The sequence below is a fragment of the Chelonia mydas genome, chromosome 22 (genome assembly GCF_015237465.2).
Source record: "Chelonia mydas isolate rCheMyd1 chromosome 22, rCheMyd1.pri.v2, whole genome shotgun sequence".
NCBI classification, from domain to species: domain Eukaryota; kingdom Metazoa; phylum Chordata; order Testudines; family Cheloniidae; genus Chelonia; species Chelonia mydas.
Genome location: NC_051262.2, coordinates 11312108 through 11332539, shown reverse-complemented (window position 1 = coordinate 11332539; position 20432 = coordinate 11312108). Strand labels below are relative to the sequence as shown.

The window sequence follows — 20432 nt, the reverse complement described above, 5'->3', positions numbered from 1 at the left end:
TTTACTACTCATTAAATATACTGGACTGACAGTCCTGGAACCCTTGGATTATCCACAAGGTATCCCTCAGGCAGGGACACAAACACACATTGCCCCCCCACACAAAAGGATTCATTTACACTACTAAGGATTAGTGGAAGTACTATAATATGAAAGAGAACATGCCTCCATGATGTACAGTTTGTTGCATAATTGTCCAGAATCTACATCTTCATTTAAAGTGTCCAGCCCTGATGGTTGTGAGGATAACCCTAAAAAATTGAGCCATTTAAAGGAAGCTCTGTCATCTTCCTGAGTTTCCACAAAGCCTGAAACAATAGCTCTGGGAAACATACTCTCTCCTCTAAAAAGAAAAGGAGTACTTGTGGCACCTTAGAGACTATGTCTCCTGGATTGTTAACCGGAAACCTCAATGTAACACATTGGGAACAAATATTTAACAATAAGCTCTTCAATCTAGCAAAGAAAAGTATAACACAATCCAATGGCTGGAAGTTGAAGCTCGACAGATTCAGATGGAAATATGGCATATGTTTTTAACAATTTACTAAGGGCTGTGATAGATTCTCCATCACTGGCAATTTTTAAATCAAGATTGAGTGTTTTTCTAAAGATCTGCTCTAGGAATTATTTTGGGGACAGTCAATGGTCTGTGTTATACAGGTGGTCAGACTAGATGATCACAAGTGTGCCGTGCCCCCAGAGGTGAAAGTGGGCCGGTACGGTGTACCGGTAAGAAGTGGCCATCGGTACCCGCCCATACACAGCCAATGTTAAACAAAGCGCAGCGGCCGGAGCCCCGGGCCCTTTAAATCACTGCCAGAGCCCCAGGCGGCACGGGCTGGGCAGCGTGGAAGGGCCGGCTGGGGGAGGCTGACCCTCAGCCCCACTCGTTCTGCCTGAGGCCCCACGCCTTCCAGGGGCCCAGAGCCAGGCCCCCATAACTGTAAGTCTTTTACATTACTTTCACCCCTGCGTGTCCCTCTCTAGTGACTAGTCTTCACAGACGATAATATCCCTACTATTGCGAGTTGCAAATGGAGTTACTCCCTTATCTCAAGGGATAGAAACGTGCTGAAGGCGCTGTGGCTCTATCTGCACTGAGGATCAGTACAGAAGGTGTTGCTTAAAGCTATGTTAAATATCAGTATTGTTAATTATTTTACTGCTGATCATTTTACCAGAAATATCAAGCTCAGGTACTGTTAGGGGTGCTTGAACTAGGGATGCTGGGGATGCGGCAGCACCCGCTGGCTTGAAGTGGTTTCCATCATATCCAGGATTTACAGTTTTGTTCAATGGCTCTCAGCACCTCTGCTATACAAATTGTTCCAACACTGCTGTGTACTGTTTTACAGCTCCTAAATGCCTCTCGTGTTTGAGCAGGCAAAAAGCCACAATTGTCCACTACCGAGTTAGCAAAACCTCCCACTTCCCCAATGACAACAGCTTCTACAGTGCAGTTGTGCTGTTGACAATCTGTGGCACATGGGAAACAAACAATAGGCACCTCATAAAACTTTCTAATAGAGTCCCTAAGAATACCTAGCTCTTACATAACACTTTTGATTTGTAGAGCTCAAAGCACTTTCCAGAGGAGGTCAGCATCATTATTCCCATTTTACAGACAGGGAAACTGAGGCACAGAGAGGTGAAGTGACTTGCCTAAGGTCAGCCAGCAGACCAGTGGCAGAGCCAGAAACAGAACCTAAGTCTCAGTCCAGTGCTCATCCACTAGGCCACACTGCCTCCCTAGTCAAGTTCCTGGGAGTACAGCAAAACCTGCCTTCTATTAAAATTAGAGATGGATCTGAATGGAAGAAATCCAGATCCAAATTTTCCCAAAATTGTGGGGTGCTTAGATTTGGGGTTCACGTCTGGGAGCACTCTAAGCACAAGCCGGAGATGTGAAGTTCAGCTCTGAACTTCCCCATTGATTACAGCAAAGTTTAGATTGTGGTGATTTGGGGCCAGCTAATCATTTAAATGCTGGGCAGAAGAAAGGGTGGAAAAATAATAATAATCACTTGAACCCGACAAGTTACCAAACAAGACGCTTTAAATAAATAGAGAGAAATTTCTTCCCTTCTATTGCAAGCAATGGAAACATAATTAATGGTTAAAATATTTTAAATCGGCTTAGTGCTGATTTACTACAGCGATGGATACTACAGACAGATAGAGAGCAAGTGATTGGGAGTCAGTATTCCTGGATGCTTTTCTATTCCTGACTCTGCTACTGACTCATTGTTAATCCTTGGTTTAATCACTTAGAGATGGACTAAAAAAAACCCAACAACTTCGTATGCATAATTTGAAAGTGAAAAGCTATACGGTGCACACCTATTGGAAGAACTCAATACAGAAGAACCTTTATTTAACCTACCATGACTTTATATGTGCACCTAGCTAATCCCTGGCCAAAACTGCAACCATTAACAAAAAAATTTTTCCTTTTTGTTCCCGGATCATGTCAGCCCACAGTATAAGGAACGAATCCTTTTATAAGTTTCATGTGTTGCCATGTCCTTATGGAACTGAAATAGTTACTAAACTATTAAATACTGGGGTGGAGACAGAAAAAAAAAAATCAAACCAGCATTTTTGTTCATCAATTCCGATTAAAAAATTAATTTCATGGTACAATGAACCCATACAGAGTTATATCTATTAAGGTCACCTACTTCTAGGACTTCAGCTTACCGTAGGTACTGATGACTGTAAAACTCTTTAGGAGATAAGAATCACAGTTTCAGACTTCTCAACTCTCAAGTTTTAATGTGAGACAATTTTCCTGCCTCCTAACGATCTTGATTTTTTTCCAGTGAGAAAAAAACAAACAAACAAACAAAATCTCTCTCAATTGCTGTATGGAGTTTTTAAATATCTGGCTTGAATTGAGGCTTTCATTGTCTGTAGAGGAGATACAAGTAGTTCTAAACTAAAATATTTGCTTAATTTTTCTCTCCCTCTACTATGTCTTGAGAGGTGCTGAAAATCTCCCGGAATTGTCCCCTACAGAGGAGACAATTGCTACCCTGTTGGCAAAACAGAAAACCTTTGAGGAAAGGTCTTCTGAATACATATTTTGCAGCTAAATGTTTTTCTTGCTGTCTTTGGGCCCAGTCCTTATTCAGTTGCTACTCAGACAAAACTCCCATTCATGTCAACGAAAAGACAGCCCTTCATTAACTCAGGAATTTTGAAAATTTGTGGTTCATGTATCCAGAAATTGGTAACATGGAATTGATCAAATAATAATAATAAAAAAAAAAGATTTTCACCACTGGACCAAAGACGTGTGGCCACTTGGAAACAATTCAGAATAAACTGACTTTCTTAGTTAATCTATTTTTTCTTTCTTTTTTTATCATCTCTGGCTCTTAAGTGCTTATCCCTGGGTACTGTCAGATGCATTGCGTCAGAGGAACACAGCCATCTCAGAGGGTCATGAACTGAGAAGTGATCGTTGATGTAGCTGGCCTAAAACACACTGAGGGCCATAAAGATCAGAGGCTTGTATTAGTCTCACTAGTGACCTGGGATCCAGCATCAGTGCAAGTGTAACCCACTGGAGAGTGTGTGTCACAGGTTACTTTATGACAGGTTTCAGAGTAGCAGCCGTGTTAGTCTGTATTCGCAAAAAGAAAAGGAGGACTTGTGGCACCTTCCCCACTGTATTTTCCACTGAATGCATCCGATGAAGTGAGCTGTAGCTCACGAAAGTTTATGCTCAAATAAATTTGTTAGTTTCTAAGGTGCCACAAGTCCTCCTTTTCTTTTTGAGGTTACTTTATGTCACTGGCAGTAGCCCTCAAGGGAAGTACCTCTTCTTTTTCCACTGCTCACTTGGCTCTGCCCCCATAAGAAAGACCATTGGTGTTCGTGGGAGTTCTGGCTGAATAGTGTGTTAATGGTCCCCCACTGTGCCAATCCACTGAGGATACAAGTCTGGGCTTGTCGAGACCAGCAGTGAGTATGTGGCAAGCTGGGTGCAAATCTACAGTGCACTCGCATGCAGTACACTAACTGTCCACGTGGATCCTGCTGCCATGCACTAAAAGCTCCCTCGTGCTCACTGACCTGCTCCCATTTCAAAGCGGAGTGGATCACAGCGCACAAGGGAACTTTTAGTGCGCAGCACCAAAACGCACATGGATAGTTAGTGCACAACACCCTAGGGGGCTGTAGATTTATACCCCAGCTTGCAGCATCCTGTTTGTTTAGACAAGCCCTTTGTTACAGCCCTGTCTAGAAAATTTGGCTTTTTAGCTCAAGCTGTAGCAGCTTGTATTTGTAAATCTGGAGGTCATTGGTTCAAGCCTTGTGGTGTGGCCCTCTGAAGATCACTTTACACAAGCACTGCTGTGAGGTTTCTCAGTGGTTTGCTTGATGGAGGATGGCTGCTACATTCTGAACAGACTGGAGTTTCCAGGTTATCTCCACCTCAGGTACAGCAAGCTTGCAATCATCTAGTCTGGAAGTAACAACAAAACATATGGATTGCTATGGCCAGGTCCCTCTGGAAGGAGCACAGTTTCTAGAACTGGTTGGAAATTTTTTCTTTCCTTTTTTTTTTGCAGAACATTTCCCATAAGCCCTCCCCCCCAAATGTTTAGTTTTCAAGAACTGTGTTCAGGAACAATTTTTTGGTTTCTGGTAAGAGTTTTCAATGTCCGATGTTTCACTTAAAAAAAAAAAACAGTTATATGCAACTTTGGCCAAGATGAAAATTTTCCAAAACTTTTTTCATTGTGGTTGAATAGCCATTTTTCCTTATAAAAAGTTTTTTGGGAGGTGGCAGAAGGGAGAAATAATTCTCCAGCTCTAGAAGCTTCCTTATAAGACACAGGTGGAGGAACTCATGGCACAGCACCATTTCCGTTTGTGCATTCAAGATTAGTGAGGAGTTCAATATAACTCCACGACTTCATTTGGTATCAGTGAACCTTTTCCTTAGTCCCATTAATGAACGAAGCTTAACCACCAATAAAGACTTCATGGAGAAGAGTGAGTGATGAGAGACCCTTAAATATGTAGAGAATTTGGATCCAATTTAGATAGTTCAATGTTCTAGCCAAAACATAGCTGAACTAGCCAACCTTTTATTTCTGCTAAATTGGGTTTGAAATCTTGTGATTCCAAGTATTTCCTGTTCAGGACAAACAGGAAATAGAGCAAGAGGCGGCTTCCCTGTGGTACATTAAAATTTCTACTTCTTGTCCTGATGGCATTTAAAAGTGCAGAGGTGGTATAAAAACAAAAACCCAAGCCAACCGACTATCAAGCCTTTCATGAGGTTTAGCATGCAGAGGGGAAGGGTCTTATCTTATTTGAACCTATTTGGTTTTCCCCACCCATAACTTAGATTTTGCAATAATTTCACTTACAATTTGCTGTTAATGAAAAAAAACTCCACAAAAGCCTGATTCTATGCCCATTCAACTCAATGGAAGGACTCCTATGGGCATCAGTGGGTTTTGGATCAGCCCCCACCCCCACAAAAAATATTTAAGCATTGAAATGTGTTTTATGTGTAAACAATCCCCTTGAAATCAGGGCATCTGTAGAGGCAGAACAGAATCATTCAAGCAACAAACAGGCCGGGACATGGAGTTAGCACCTCATTTCTTACAGAGAGTATTGTGGGCCCTTTAATGGCTACACATATTCGCAGCCTTAATTTTTATGTCTCAGCTGAGAGATCATGGCTGATATTTTCAGAAATGACAAGTCTTTGGGAATGCCTCAATTTCTGAGTCCCCGAACTGAGACACTGTAAAGAGGCCTGATGTTCAGAGAGTGGGTGCTCAACACTTTCTTAAAATCAGGCCCCTTTTAAGGTGCCACAAGACATCTGAAAATTGAGAGACCCGAAGCCACATACGTTTTGAAAATCTTGGACCATATCTGCAGCAGCGTAGTACCTACGGCAATCAGTGGGACTTTTTGCACGTAAGGTAGCGCTTCGTGTACGGACAAGTGGATCACACCCGTAAGCGAGGAGATGGTTCCAAGCTGCCAAGTCAGGATCCTAATCTAGACTTCTTTAGAATTTGGAGCTATTAAGATGCATGGGTTGGGTTTGGCTTTGCATAGACATAAAAGCCAGTTTGGAAATTGCGAGCTGGATCCAAAATTCCTCAAAGTTTGGGTTGTTCAGATCTGTGGTTTGCTATGGGCCTACTCCTATGGACGAGATGGAGCAATCTCTATTTAACATATCTAGAGATTTATTTTCCATACTGGAGTGCATGGAATCTGAAGGTAACTTGTGTGTATTTGCATTACATGAACCACAGTGTGAAAGGGTTTAAAAAGTACTGGAGTGAACAAGCAATTGACAGACCAGTGGATAGTCAAAGCTGGTATTATTTTTAGTAACTGTAGCTGGGCTCTGTAACTTTGAAACCTTTATCTCTGGCGACAGTCAGCCTTCCTTGAACACAATGCATCTGGGCTGATAGACGGGCGTGATCCGAAGTCCACTGAAGTCAATGGTAGTCTTTCCATTGACATCAGTGGGCTTTGGATCAGGCCCCTAGTTTGGAAACTAACACTGGTCTTATAAGAGTCAAAGCCATTTTAGGCCACTGCAGGGGAAAAAGAAGCAAATACCTGTATATTGCCAGAAAACATACTTGACTGTCTGTGCTTGGAAGACAAAAAAAGATAGCAATTTACGAAGACTTTGATGCACATTATTGTTTGCAAATGCTATACTGGATATGTAAAGCGACGTACCACTGCTAAGCGATACAAGTCACAACAGAAGATATGAAGCAGACTTCAGCGAGGTTTTTTAGTTGCTGCATCCGATTTTCCTCTTGCAAACCAGAAGTGACTCCACTAAAATTATGTTCTCATGTACACCAAATGTTAATCTCCATCTCGATTTTCACTCTGTCCATGCTATTATTCAGTGCTCTAAGAAAGAGTAACTTTTGCCTAACTTTGGATAACCTGCATTGCAGTCTCCCTTTAATGTGCATAGCCCTGGGGATAGGCCCATGACTACTTATACAAGTAGAGTGGACTCTGCAATGTATTCAGTGCAGAACCATATGCGTTCATGTCATATCTAATCTGTGAGAGCATGTGTGTATTTTATCCACTGGCCCTCATGAACTTGAGTGCCATGCGCACCACAGTTGGGTATTTTGTTCAAGAGAGTGTTTCTTAAAAAGAGTTCTCTTGTCTACAAATTGGTGAGATGTTTTCACTGCAGAACTGGAGCAGTCCTCCTCCTCCTCCTGTCTGACCAAGGGGCAATCTACAAAGAGGGTATTTTTAAGCAGCTGGGATGACTCATGGGGAGGCTGGAGCCATGTTGTCTCGGCATTGGAAGCTATTAATGGTCCTGCCTTGTAGTATTCAGTAACAGGATTATCCACACTACTGTATATCAAGTTTATCATGTGAATGGATAACCCAGGGATGAGTTCATGCATGGATGTCACCTGTAATGCACTAAAAAACAAAATAGTCAGTGGTGACCAACAGTCTGGGCTTTGCAGCTGGGTTCAATTCATCTTCCCATATGTAAGATGTTAATTTTCTTGTATAAGAGCCAGGTAAACAGAGAGACCGGACAGGAACTAGGAATGCATTTGGGGAAGGATGTTTGACAAGAGCAGGTGGGGGAGGCTTTTTAAAAAAAGCACTTGAAAAAAAATGCTGGATCGGGTACCACAGAGGTCACAGGAATGTCAGCATGACTGTACTCGTGACATTATTAGTGGACTGTGGTAGCACTCAAAGGCCCCAACTGAGATGGGGTCCCCAAAGTGCCAGGAGAGACAGTCCCTTCCAATCTAAATAGACAAGTCGGACAGAACGTAGGAGCCGATACAGGGTGAGTGTCTTGTACATGATCACATTGCAGGGTAGCGACAGAGAGGGAAGAGACTGCAGGTCTTCCGGCTTCCAAACCAGCAGTATATCCACTGGACCAAGTTCTCTCCCCAGGAGTCTCAGTCTAGCAGAAGTTTCACGAGATGAACGAAAAATAATGAACAGAAAGGAATATTTGAGGGAAGCCTCCAGCTACTGAAAACAATGCCACTCAGGCCTCCAGACCCTACAAGTCCATGTGCAGTGCCCACCACTGGCACAGAGGGCATTCTGCAGCCAGGAGGGGTCATATCAGCATGGGTAAAGGTAGAGCAGGATATTGTCCAGCCATCTCAGGCTGGCAGAATGGTCCCTGTGAAACTATTCCAGACAATATAAGAGAAGTCCTGTGATGGCTGTTCTAACTTGTGCTAGTGACCAGTTTGCCCCCAGGCTTTCTCCATTGTCAGGGGAGAATTAAAAGTGGCTTGGATCCCCACCCAAGTATGAACTTGGCACAGCTTAGCATTTAACCCATTTAGTGTATTCCCTTTCCCACCTCACTCGTGAGGACAATCCTACAGCACAAAGAAATGGAGTGGCTCAAGAGATCTTCCCCACCTATGATAAATCAATTCCCTAAAAACCTTTAAATCACAGTTGTTTCTTTGCTCTGAATAGCTACTTTTCAGTACCAAAGGCCTGGATCCAGAAGAGGACTTTTGCATTGTAATGCTTCCTCTTCTTCACTTCACTTCCACTCCCCCTCCGCTGTTTTGGTGGCCACAGAGAACACCTACAGGCCCTGCTGGCCAGCTGGGTGGAGGAACGCCTATCTTCTCTAGTTCATGGATTGCAATGGCTCATAGGTGGGACATAGGTGTTGTGCAAAGTGAGGCAACAGTACGCATGCCCAGAGGCAGAAACTTGGGCACCTAGGAAATTTGTACTGAGAAAATGTAGGTACTGAATGAGTTTAGGTGCCTACAGAGTTTGGCAGCAGCCAAGTGGGAGTGGCAGGGGGATTGTCGATCACAGGGGTGCCTAAACTCGGACTTAGGCACCTAAGTCAATGTGTGGATCTGAGCCAAAGTGCCCAGGAATTAACCCAGAATCCTTTAGTCCATTTATGAGCTGTTAAACCATTTAGAATGCATTCACTTTACCCCACGCATTGCCTAAGGCTGGACAAGGGAACAGACTGAGAACTTCTATACAGAAGGTTTTAAAATGTAAAAGGATACCATCTGAACTCGAGTACCGGCTGTTACACAATCAGTGCCATGCTTAGTAATTGCTTTCTCAGAGTCAATTGCGTTTCAACAACAACAACCACCACCACCACTCTATGTACACAGTATATTCACTTTGGATGTCTTGAAGAATATATTTTGACTCCAATTCCTGTTAAAAGGCAGTGGAGGCTAAATTAAAATAGTGTATTTAATTAGCTTCCATGTTTATCACATTACTAATAAATGCACTACACTGACTCTGCTTAAATTCAGAAACAATTGCTCTGAAGGGAATAAAAACAGTAATAATTGTCACAAAGTTATGTTCAAAGAAAGGTGCCAATACAGGTCTTCAGTTTCAGGCAACTGGGTTATACTTTAAGTCCCATTTTAGTTTCTCGAAGAGAAGCCAAACCTCAGATGTAAACACCCACGAACTCTGAGGATGTGCTAATACAGAATGCTGACCTGAAACCAAGTTTTATGAATGGTCCCCATCTTTATAGTGAGCCAAACTAAAACTGTGGATGTGTACACTTTGGGGGTGTTTGAAAGTAGAGGAGACTGATAGCCTTGTGGTTAAAACACTGCTCTGGAAGTCAAGAGATCTGGGTTTAATTCTTGGCTCTGCCACAGACTCCGTATGTGACCTTGGGCAAATCACTTGATCTCTCTACATTTCAGTTTTCCCCATCTGTAAAATGGAGGTGATACTTCCCATGGGTGCTATAAGCTTCATGAATGTTTCTAAGGTGCTCAGGTACTACAGTGATGAGGGCCATATAAGGAGACAGAGAACATCTGAAATATGCATCCACTTTTTGCAATTTGATCCCATCTCTATTTGAAAGAAGGACAGATCAGTGTCACTTATATTTAAGGGACACATTTAAGAGCAAGAGTTAACTAGTTTACCAATGAAAGAAACTGGCTGTGATGGAGAAGCGGGACAGTGTTCTACTTCTTCACTCACTGGATCATATTAATCGCAGACTCCAATGGAATTACACGAGGGATGAATTTGGCCCTCTCTCTTGAAGTTCTCACTCCTTCAGAGAGGCGCTTAACAGCACTGATGTCTATGCAAAGCTGGTTGCTTTCCACTGATACAGTAGAACTTCAGAGTTACGAACACCTTGGGAATGAAGTTTGTTTGTAACTCTGAACAAAATGTTCGGCTGTTCTTTCAAAAGTTTACAACTGACCATTGACTTAATACAGTTTTGAAGCTTTACTATGTAGAAGAAAAATGCTGCTTTTAACCATCTTCATTTAAATGAAACAAGCACAGAAATAGTTTCCATACTTTGTCAATTTTTTTTTTAAACTTTCCCCTTTTATTTAGGTAAGTTTATGTTTAACACAGTACTGTAGCGTACTGGCTTTTGTTAGTTTGTTTCTGCTGCTGCCTGATTGTGTACTTCCAGTTCCAAACGAGGTGTGTGGCTGACTGGTCAGTTTGTAACTCTGAGGTTCTACTGTATTTTTGCTCGCAACCTGTCCTCTCTCGAGGTTTGGATCCAAAGTTGAAAAAGCCAGCAGACGAAAGCATTCTTGGGAGATAGCTTGGGTCTAACTGGATCAATTGGATTCATTCTATAAGTTAAGGCACTGGGATAAATCTCTACTGTATCATTCATCTTCGTCAGAAAAGTGGTGGAAGGAAGAAATTGCAGTCAGAAAAAAATCAACAATGTGGAGGGATTATTTTGCCTCGAGGACAGTAATTAATAGAGGGTCAGATACTCAGTTGGTGTCAAATGGCATAGTTACAATGGCCTAATATGGGCTCTGCAGATTTACACCAGCGGAGTGTCTGGGCCAGAGCATTAGCTGCTGAAGAGAAAAGGTGAAAGCAAATCACATCTCACATTTCTAAGGTGCCACAAGTCCTCCTTTTCTTTTTGCGGATCTCTACTACTACTAATAAAAAAAAAAAAGTGATGTCCTAAAATGTCTGAGGCAGAGAGAGCTGCAACCCCTGGGAGATGAGGAAACACAAGATGCCTGTCCGAGCTGAAGCCTGTCAGATTTTCATATGGACAAAATACTGAGCGTGCCCATATATCAAATCAAGGACCAGATCGAAATGGAAAGACTCCCACTGACTTCAATGGGCTTTGGATCAGGCCCCAGCTCACTGAAAATTTAACGGCCTTGTGGGTGGGGCAAAACAGAAGGAGCATCTACAAAGCCAGGCAGGCACGTGCACACCCGTCTTATTGATACGACAAATCAGAGCAGAACTAGGTGATTCCATAGGCGGCACTCGCCCCTGGAGTCAGACTGAGATACCCTACTAAGGGCAGAGGACTGGGGGGTGGGAGGTGGAGGAGAGAGGAGGAAAGGAGGCGATTTGTTTGTTATAGGCTCCATCCTTTGAAGGGGATCCCCTCCGAAATAAAATAAAATGAAATTCTGACCGCTATTCACGAGCACGGGATTGTTAAATCACAGCGTCTTGGTCAGATTCCAACTCCCATAAGGATATTCGGCCTCCCTAAATTCCTCCCCGAAATATTTATCGCTTCCTGTCCAAAATGGACTGCGCAGAGCAGCTGGGCGCTGTAAAGATGCCACGGTATTCACCAGAAGTAGGTGCATTTCGTGAATGAATGCAGTGAAGGCTCTGTCTTGCAAGATTGGGCCTTTAAGACGTATAGAAGGAGCAATAAGCCTTGATTGCCAGTTCTTCGGGACAGGGACTGGCCTCTTACCGAATGCCTTGGCAGAGCTAGCACAACAATAAGCTAAGCTAGTTCGAGGCCTGCTTATAAAAGTAGAAATTCACAAATAGGTGCCAGGGAGAGCAGACAATATTTGGAAGAATGTGCCCCAAGATCAAAGCCCTCTATAAGGGGTAACAGCATATAATGAAAGCAAGGAAATGGTAAGCTGTAGTGAAAAATATATATTCAAATGCCCTAAAAATAATCCAAAAACAAATGAACATTAATTGTTATTGAGCTATCGTTATAAAGTATTATTACTTGCCTGATTAACTGTTACATAACAAAGGCTAATCAGGCAAGTAATAATACTTTATAATTATAGCTCAATAACAGTTAACCCTAACAATGACCCTTGCAAGGGAGGAAAGCTTTAGATGCATTCCACAGTTGGGTAAACCGAGGCACGGGAAAATTAATGGGAGTTAGGTGCCTAAATACTTTGGAGGATCTGGGCCTACAGACCTGGTCAAAGGTCACACAGTGTCACAGCAGTGAAGAAAGGAAAAAAGCCAGTATCTTCTCTAATCACCAGATAAAGTCCCTACCCAAACATATCCAATTTCAAGCCAGTCTGAATAAAAATTAGCCAAATAGCAGATTGCAAGATAGTTCCAGCCATAATTAATCATCTAGAAACATCAGATCCTGAAAATATATCCAATTTCAGAGACATCCATTTCAATGCAATTACTGAGCATCCAATAATTCCTTGAGTAAAAACAGAGGAGAGGGCTGGGAAATCAAAGCTTCACAAAATGCATTAGAGCCCTTCCATACAAATATATGAGAAATATCCTACCCTTTGCTGACTGGCAATCCATTGGCTGCACTCCTTTATGGCACACGAGGGGTTAAACATCAGCCTTTGGTGACTGCTGTAGAAAACACCCAAGCCTTGGTTTATTCTGCCACAAACTGTCCAAGCCCAAAGCTAAATGTCTTAAGGTTCAAGGCAAACAAGGGTTCGTTTGTAGAGTTCCCAAGGAGAGTGAAACCCCTGCAACCTGCTTTGAGAGCATAGCTGTGGAGGGTAGCTGATTAGGAAGAGAACTCTGCAGCCTGAAGGCACAATTAACAAAGACCCTTCCACCTGCTCTCCTGAGCCTGCAGTTGAGGATAATTAGCAAACCAGTACCTGAGCATTGCAAAGTGCAAGCTGGAATAGAAGCAGACAAAAGAGCAGAGCAGAAAAGCAGAGCTAAGGCCATGGAGAGCCCTGTAGGTTAAGAATCAAATGTCTGATCCTTTGGCCATGTAGTGTCCAAGGCATGAGTGAGCTATGCCATAGGAAGAAGAATCCATGTTCAGCTACAGATTCAGGTTAGGGGGCTGAGGCTTGAGGCTATATCAAAGCTAGGGTTTGAGAACATCTTGGGGCCAAAATCCCAGGAGCTCGTCCCATAAGATTTCATCTTCAAATGGCAGAAATTTCACGAGATTATTATTTGAGATCAGGGTCCCATTGTGCTTGGGGCTGTACAGACACACACATAATAAAAGGCAGTTCCGGGCCTGAAGACCTCACAGTCTAAATAAACAAGCCAGACCAGGGAAGTAGCGTTATCCCCATTTTAGTGATGGGAATCTGAGGCACAGAGAGACTAAAGGGCTTGTCTACACTGGCACTTTACAGCGCTGCAAATTTCTCACTCAAGGGTGTGAAAAAACACCCCCCTGAGTGCAGCAAGCTTCAGCGCTGTAACGTGCCAGTCTAGACAGTGCACCAGCACTGGGAGCTACACCCCTCACGGAGTTGGGTTTTTTAGAGCACCGGGGGAGCCCTCTCCCAGCGCTGTGCCCCGACTACACAAGCCCTGTTAAAGCTCTGCCATGGCAGCGTTTTAACGTTGCCAGTGTAGACGAGCCCTGAGACTCAGATTTTCAAAGGAGTCTAAGACAGTAAGATTCTCACCTCCCACTGACGCTTCAAAGGGCCTAAGGGCTAGATTTTTAAAGCTATTCAGGTGTCTAAAGATGCAGATAGGCGCCTAGTGAAAAAGCACCTCGGTGCCTAACTCCCATTGAATTTTAAATGCCTTTAAGAATCAGGCCCCAAGTCCTCTTTGAAAATCCCCGCCTATGTAATTTCTTCACATTCACACAGACAGTCTGTAGCTGAGACAGGAACTGAACCCAGATCTCCTAAGACCCAGGCCAAGTGTGTTAATTTTAGAGACAGTGTGCTTTAGTGGATAGAGCACTGGACTGGGATTTAGAAGATCTAGGGTCTAAAGGAGCTCTGCAACTGGTCTGCCGAGTGACCTTGGGTGAGTCACTTAATCTCTCTGTACCTCAGTTTCTCTATCTGTAAAATGGACATCATGATGCTGACCCCCTTGGTAAAGCACTTTATCTAGTCATCTAGTTCTTTCTCTCCAGAATTTTTGGCTGCATCCCAGGTGGAATGAGAAAATAAGTCCCTTGTGGTTTTGCATGTGAACTGGGGTCAGAAAAAACACACGGATCTAAATCCTTCCCCCCACCTACCTCAAATTTGGCAGAGATTATTAGATGAGAGCTTCTGGTTATACCCCATCTCTTGACCTGACCAGCACATTTTGTGCTGAAAGCTAACCTTGTAGTGGTCTTACAAAAGAGCTGTGCACAGCACATCCTGAAAGACAAATGCATAAAGCAAACTGGAGCAATCAATAGGAGAAACGATGAAGGCCTGAACAAGCCAAATGATGTTGGCAGGACTAGGAGAGAGAGTCCTGAAGAAGAGCTCTGTGTCAGCTTGAAAGCTTGTCTCTCTCACCAGTAGAAGTTGGTCCAATAATTTACCTCACCCGCCTTGTCTCTCTAGGAGAGAGAGGCACAGACAATATTTCTTAGGTAATAAAGAGGAAATCTTTAATACTGTACTCTGATGCAAGAGAATCCACAGTAATTTCCAGCAGCCGATATGGGACAGAGGTGACCATTGCCCAGGCAAAAAACTAATGAGTCAGTATATGCTCACCAACCTGTCTTATCTAGGTATTTATGCAGTGCTGCTCATTGATGTGTTAGATCTGAGTGAAATACAGTGGATTTAGCCCACTGGAGTTACACACCAGGTTTGAATTCAGTCCAATAGAACTACTCTCATGATTAAGGAGGAGCGAAATTTGCCCCTCTGTGTTGCACAAAATCCAGTTTCCCCTTGATAATATATTACTGAGGTCAGGATTTTTATGAGGCAACTATGAACCTGCTTTAAAGTGGTTAATGGAAGAGCCCTAGAGCCTGACCTTGACCTTGGCCTGTCTGTGTATTCTTTAATTGGATGTAATTATTTCCTACACTTTGGGTTGCACTAAATCTTGCAAGGAGTTGGGAACCCAAAGTGATTCCCAGACTGATTAATATAAATAAGGAAACTGGTTTGAAATCACACGGATTCTGCTTTTCCATATTATTTGGGTCTTATTCTTCAGTTACTCTCCTCATTGCCATTAGGCATGCAAATCAGAGTTAGCACACTGATCTAAAGTCTTCTGACGAGTTCAGTGACCTGGCTGTTCAGTGTGGTGATAATGTATCCTACTATCTCCTGAAACTTACGCAATTTGCACTGGGATAGAGCAGAAGTGTATTAAGCATAAAGATACATTAGAGCTGGTCAAAATTTGATGAGATATCTTTTCATGAAAAATTTCAAAAAAAATTAAAAACTTTTCATTTTCTTCAAAATTTCACTTTTTACTGTTTTTCAGTGAAAAAACACAAAGCAAATTTTTTCTTTTAAAACGTTTACCATTTTTTCCACTGGGGGAAAAAAGAGTAAAAATGTGAGAGAAATTAGGTTCTCTCCCACTTTCATCTTTTTATGACTTCCCTCTGAAAATATATATTTAAAGTTTTTAACGTTTTTATTTGAAATAGGGGGAGGAGTAAAAAGATAAGAGAAGGTGAGAAGACTGCAACTTGGAAATGAAAAATTTCAAAGAGACCAAAAAAAAAATAATCTGTAAATAAGTTCTTTGTTTTCTTGTGGAGGGGGGGAATTGGAGGAGGAATAAAAGTTTCATGGAAGGTTACAAAATATTCAGTTCCTGATTCTGCATGTTTGGCACACATCTGTATACCCATCTGTTATACATACTGGATTATTCTGACCTTTTTTGATATTCTATATGCTTTATTATCCATCAATTTATCCAATGATTACAGCTTCCCCAACCTGTGGGAAAGGATTGGGATAGCCAGTCAATCAAGATGTAGATTAATGAAAAGGTCAGAGCAGTATAGCATACAACCATATTTCACAGGTTATATCAGGCATTAAATTCCAGCACCTCATCTTCATAAGAAAGATTGTAATGAGATCAAAAATTGGCACAAGGTTGCCAATCTGGGAACAAGACTGTAACAACAATGAAGAATCACAGGAAGGTTAGGATCCTGAAATCATTTTTTTGGGGGAGGGCGCTGAGGGAGGAGTGATTTTGAGAGCTAGATGGCAAAGAGATTCTGTTATCTCAGATTTAGACTTAAGATGCAATTCCTGGATAACAAAATAAGAAAAGACACAGAGCAAACTCTACACAATTGCATCATTAGCAACAATTAGTTGAATCCAATGGTGACTGTTCCTCACTCAGTATAATCAAAAGAAAAAGCAGGGTATGCTGGAGACACTGATAATTAACCTGACTCAGTATACATTTTTTTTTGTTTGGAGCAATAAAACAAACTTTTCCACAGTTCTGGGGGGGGGAAAAAGATCTGCCCCTCTGTAAATATTTGTACACTGGGATCAGTTGATTATTATTAGTCATTTTATTATTTGTATTATGACAACTTCTAGTGGTCCCAGTCATAGAATAGGGCCCCATTGTGCTAGGCACTGCACAAACACAGTCCCTGCCCTGAAGAGTTTACAATCTAATGAATTAAATCTTGCACTGAACACCAAGAAATTGGCATGAATGCATCTATAGGGAACCAAATGTGTAATATTCAGTAAATTAAAGTCTGATTCATCTTCAGCTTATTCAGAATGGTTGAACGACCCAGCGATCAGCATTGATGGAAGAAACAGCAGCAGCAGCAAATACAGGGTAAAGTCCACTAGAGTGTAATGTCACGTGGATGGATTAATGCAGTCATAAGGTAACATGGCTCACACATAGTACCTTTATTAGAAAACAATTTTTAGATTCCAGGTAGGTTTTTCAAATGGAAATTTGATTCACTCCACTTGCCTTGTCTTTCCTTCCCTCCTCCTTCTTCCTCTCCTTCTGCCCTGTCTTTCTCACAGCCCACTCTTCTATATCCTCACACCCTTCCTTTGTTTTTCTGATTAGCCCCTTCCAACATCCCCTCTCCAAAAAAATATAAAAACAAAAGAAAAATGGACAGTAACCTGATGTTTGAATCCATCACTCTGTTCCCTTTACTTGTATGTCCTATCTCTATACCCTGCCCTTTGTCTGTCTTGTCTATTTGGAATGTAAGCTTGTTGAGTCGGGTGCTGTCTATTGCTCTATGTTTGTACTGTGGCTAGCACAACGAATCTCAACCTCGGGTTGTCCTTAGGCTCCACTGTAATGCACGTAAGTATAATAATACACACAAATAACAACATGCACTGGCCCTTTCCCATGTCCAAAATAAATACATAAAAAAGAAAGTGAAGCTAAAAGTATAAACGGGATTTCATGGGATTAGGGCACCTAACTCCCATAGGCTCCTTCAAAAATCCCAGCCTACAGCAACAGATTTGTATTCTTGCATTTCTTTGTCCTGATGTCAGGAAAAGGATTGTTGAATTAGTTTAAATATCTTGCTTATTGCTCCAGGTTATGTTTGTTCACTTGTATTCCGCATTTTTTCTTGAAAAATTAATAAAGGAAAATTCTTTTTTTTAAAAACAGCAAAGATAAAAATCAGAGAGAAATTAATAAACTTTCATCACGATTAAATCCACAGCTGCTAACTGAAAACAAAAGCTGTTTTAAATGAAGGATCCATAGGAGAGATTTGGCTTCTGTGCCCTCAACTGCATATGGTACCATCTAGAGATAGGCTCTAGGCAACGTTCTGGCAAAGCACTTTAATGCTTAACTTTAATGGAAGTCAATGGAATTGAAGTCTGTGTTTAAAGTTAAGCAAGTGCTCAAGTGCTTTGCTTGATTGGTGCCTCTATCTGCAGAACTTCATTCAAAAGCCCAGCAAATAAAGACCGCATCCTTAACAAGCTAGTAAGCCCTCCTAAAATTCTGACCTAGGGCCACTGCAAGGTAAATCTGAACCAGGGCTATGAGTTGTACACTGAGTTGGATCTGAGTAAAACATTCAGGAACTGAATACGTCCACTTTTGTGGATGTTCTGGTTCAAAAGCAGATCTGAGCTTCACAGCTATGCAATCATCTATGCGTCCATCTATCCATTGCTAACTTGCCCATCATCATTTCTAGACTCTCATGGGTGTATATTTCAAGTTCCAGCTTCTGAACAGGTTGGAACAAGATATATTGCAAAACCATGAGAGACGCCAGTCAGATGGTAACTTCAGGCTCTGAGCAGAAGTAGAATGGCCAGAAATCTATCCAGGAAATCTGTCCCTGTGACATTTTTAGCCCAACTTGGGAGACTCAAGCTGTTCGGAAAAATCAGAAAAAAGAAGAAGCATGTTCGAGCCCAGACCTGTTCTTTAACTGCTAGATGTCGGGTCTAATCTTTGTTCTTTCAAAGACTTGTAGTCTGTGACCTTGAGCAAATCACTTGTGGACAGAACTCTCACACTTGGATACCTAAATTTCTGCACCTAAATCCACATTTAAATGAGCGGCCTGATTTTCAAAGGTGCTAACTCGGTGTCCGCAACTCCTACTCAGGTCAATGGGAGCCCCTGGCACTTAATTATATGAAGCTTTCAAAGGAAGATGCAAGCTCTTCACATGGCACCATAATGTGAACACTCAAACATGCAGACAGTGGTCCGAATAATATAAAAACTGAGTGTGTTATCAGTGCTGTCAATTTAGCCAAGAATGTTATGGCAGGTGTGTCACTAAGAGAGACAGAAGCTATTATTGAAATGAGATTAGAATCGTTTTGGAACATCAACAGCGGCATTATAGTTGGTAACATTTCCATCTAAAATAGATGACATTGATGCTATACAATCAACAATGCCACTGGGAATAGGATACAGAACAGAAGACTAGATTGTTTTACTCTGTATTGATTTTCTCTTAGTAGTTTTTGATTAACTGTCAAATCAATTAGCTTACCCCACCCAAACACAGTATAAGATTGCTATATTTTTTCCATCTCCTTGCATCCCCTCTGTTCAATAAGAAACAAATAAGAGAAACCCAGACCCATTGGTTCAAACTGTGTTCTGAAAGAGGGTATTACTGAGGAGATAGGCCTACATTGATAGCCTGTCTCTCTTCATAGTGCTGGAGTCCGGCCATGTTTTTATTGAATCAGGTTCTGAAGCTGTCTGAGACACTCAGAGACCTGATTATCGCCTTGCTGTAACGTCCTTTTAAAATGAAATACATGGCATTTCAGGGTGACGTAATGTTCTTTCGACTCAGGACAGGCAAATGTGTCTCGGGGTTCTCGACCACCCTGGCCTTCCCATGTTGCTAAGCAGGAACGGAGTCCCAGCTATCCATCTATTTTGGGTACTTCTGTGTCCCCGTTACTGCAGTAACTGAGCACCTCAGAATCTTTAATGTATTTATCCTCACAGCCCTCCCTGTGAAGTAAGGAATTGTTATTACCCCATTGTAAAGATGCAGCACAGAGATGCTGATGTGTCTTGCCCAAGGTCACATCAGAAGTCTGTGGTGGAGCAGAAGACATCTTTGGTTTCGCAACTCCCAGGCAACCTTAACAGTGGGGCTATCCTTCCTCTTGTACACTTTCATCTCTGTTAGAGGGGAGGAGGGACTGGTGTGGAAAAGAGGGTCTCAGTTTGGAAAAATGTTGAGAATCTTTGTGATAAATAAACAGACTCCGTGGCACTAACCACAGCTTTGCCACCGACCAGCTGTACGACCTTACACACGTCACTGGATCACTCCTACCTCAAAGGAGTGTGAGGACCCTTAAATATTGGCCCAGTCCTACAAATCTTTGGCACACAGAAGTCCCCAAAGGAAGATCTATTTATGGAGTTTGTGGGATCGGCCCTTTAATTTTTACCAAGTGCTTTGAGAGCCTCAGATGAAGGGTACTGTAGAAGTGCTAGCTATTTAGGCCAGATCTACCCAAGAAGCTTTTGCCACAATAGCTTTGCCAGTAAGGGTGTGATTTTTTTTTTTTTTTTTTTGCTGACACTTCTATACGGGCTAAAGGCCTAGTTTAGACTATAATGGCATAAAAGTGCTTTTGCTGTTATAGCTTATTTTGCTTGGGGAACCAGTATAATAATAATAATTCCTAGTCTTATATAGCACTTTTCACTCAGTAGATCTCAAAGCACTTTACCAAGGAAGGTCAGTATCATTATCCCAATTTTTTTACAGATGGGGAAACTGAGGCACATAGTGACTTACCTAAGGTTACCCAGCAGGCCCAGGAAAGAAACAGGAATAGAACTCAGCTCCCTAGAGTCCCCCTCCAGTGCCCTATCCCCTGCCTCTGTCTATGGCCTACACCAGCGAATCTTTCTAGGGCAGACATAGC

At 42.1% G+C, this 20432-nt stretch overlaps 1 long non-coding RNA gene across 2 annotated transcripts in view; it reads right to left on the bottom strand.

Moving 5' to 3' along the window:
- Positions 1 to 12825, bottom strand: part of LOC122463527 — a 203773-nt gene extending 190948 nt beyond the window's left edge. For both annotated transcript variants that reach the window (XR_006286971.1, XR_006286972.1), the window contains exon 1: positions 12600 to 12825. This is a non-coding gene — a long non-coding RNA (uncharacterized LOC122463527). The remainder of the gene's footprint in view (positions 1 to 12599) is intronic.
- Between the last annotated feature and the right edge of the window lie 7607 nt (positions 12826 to 20432).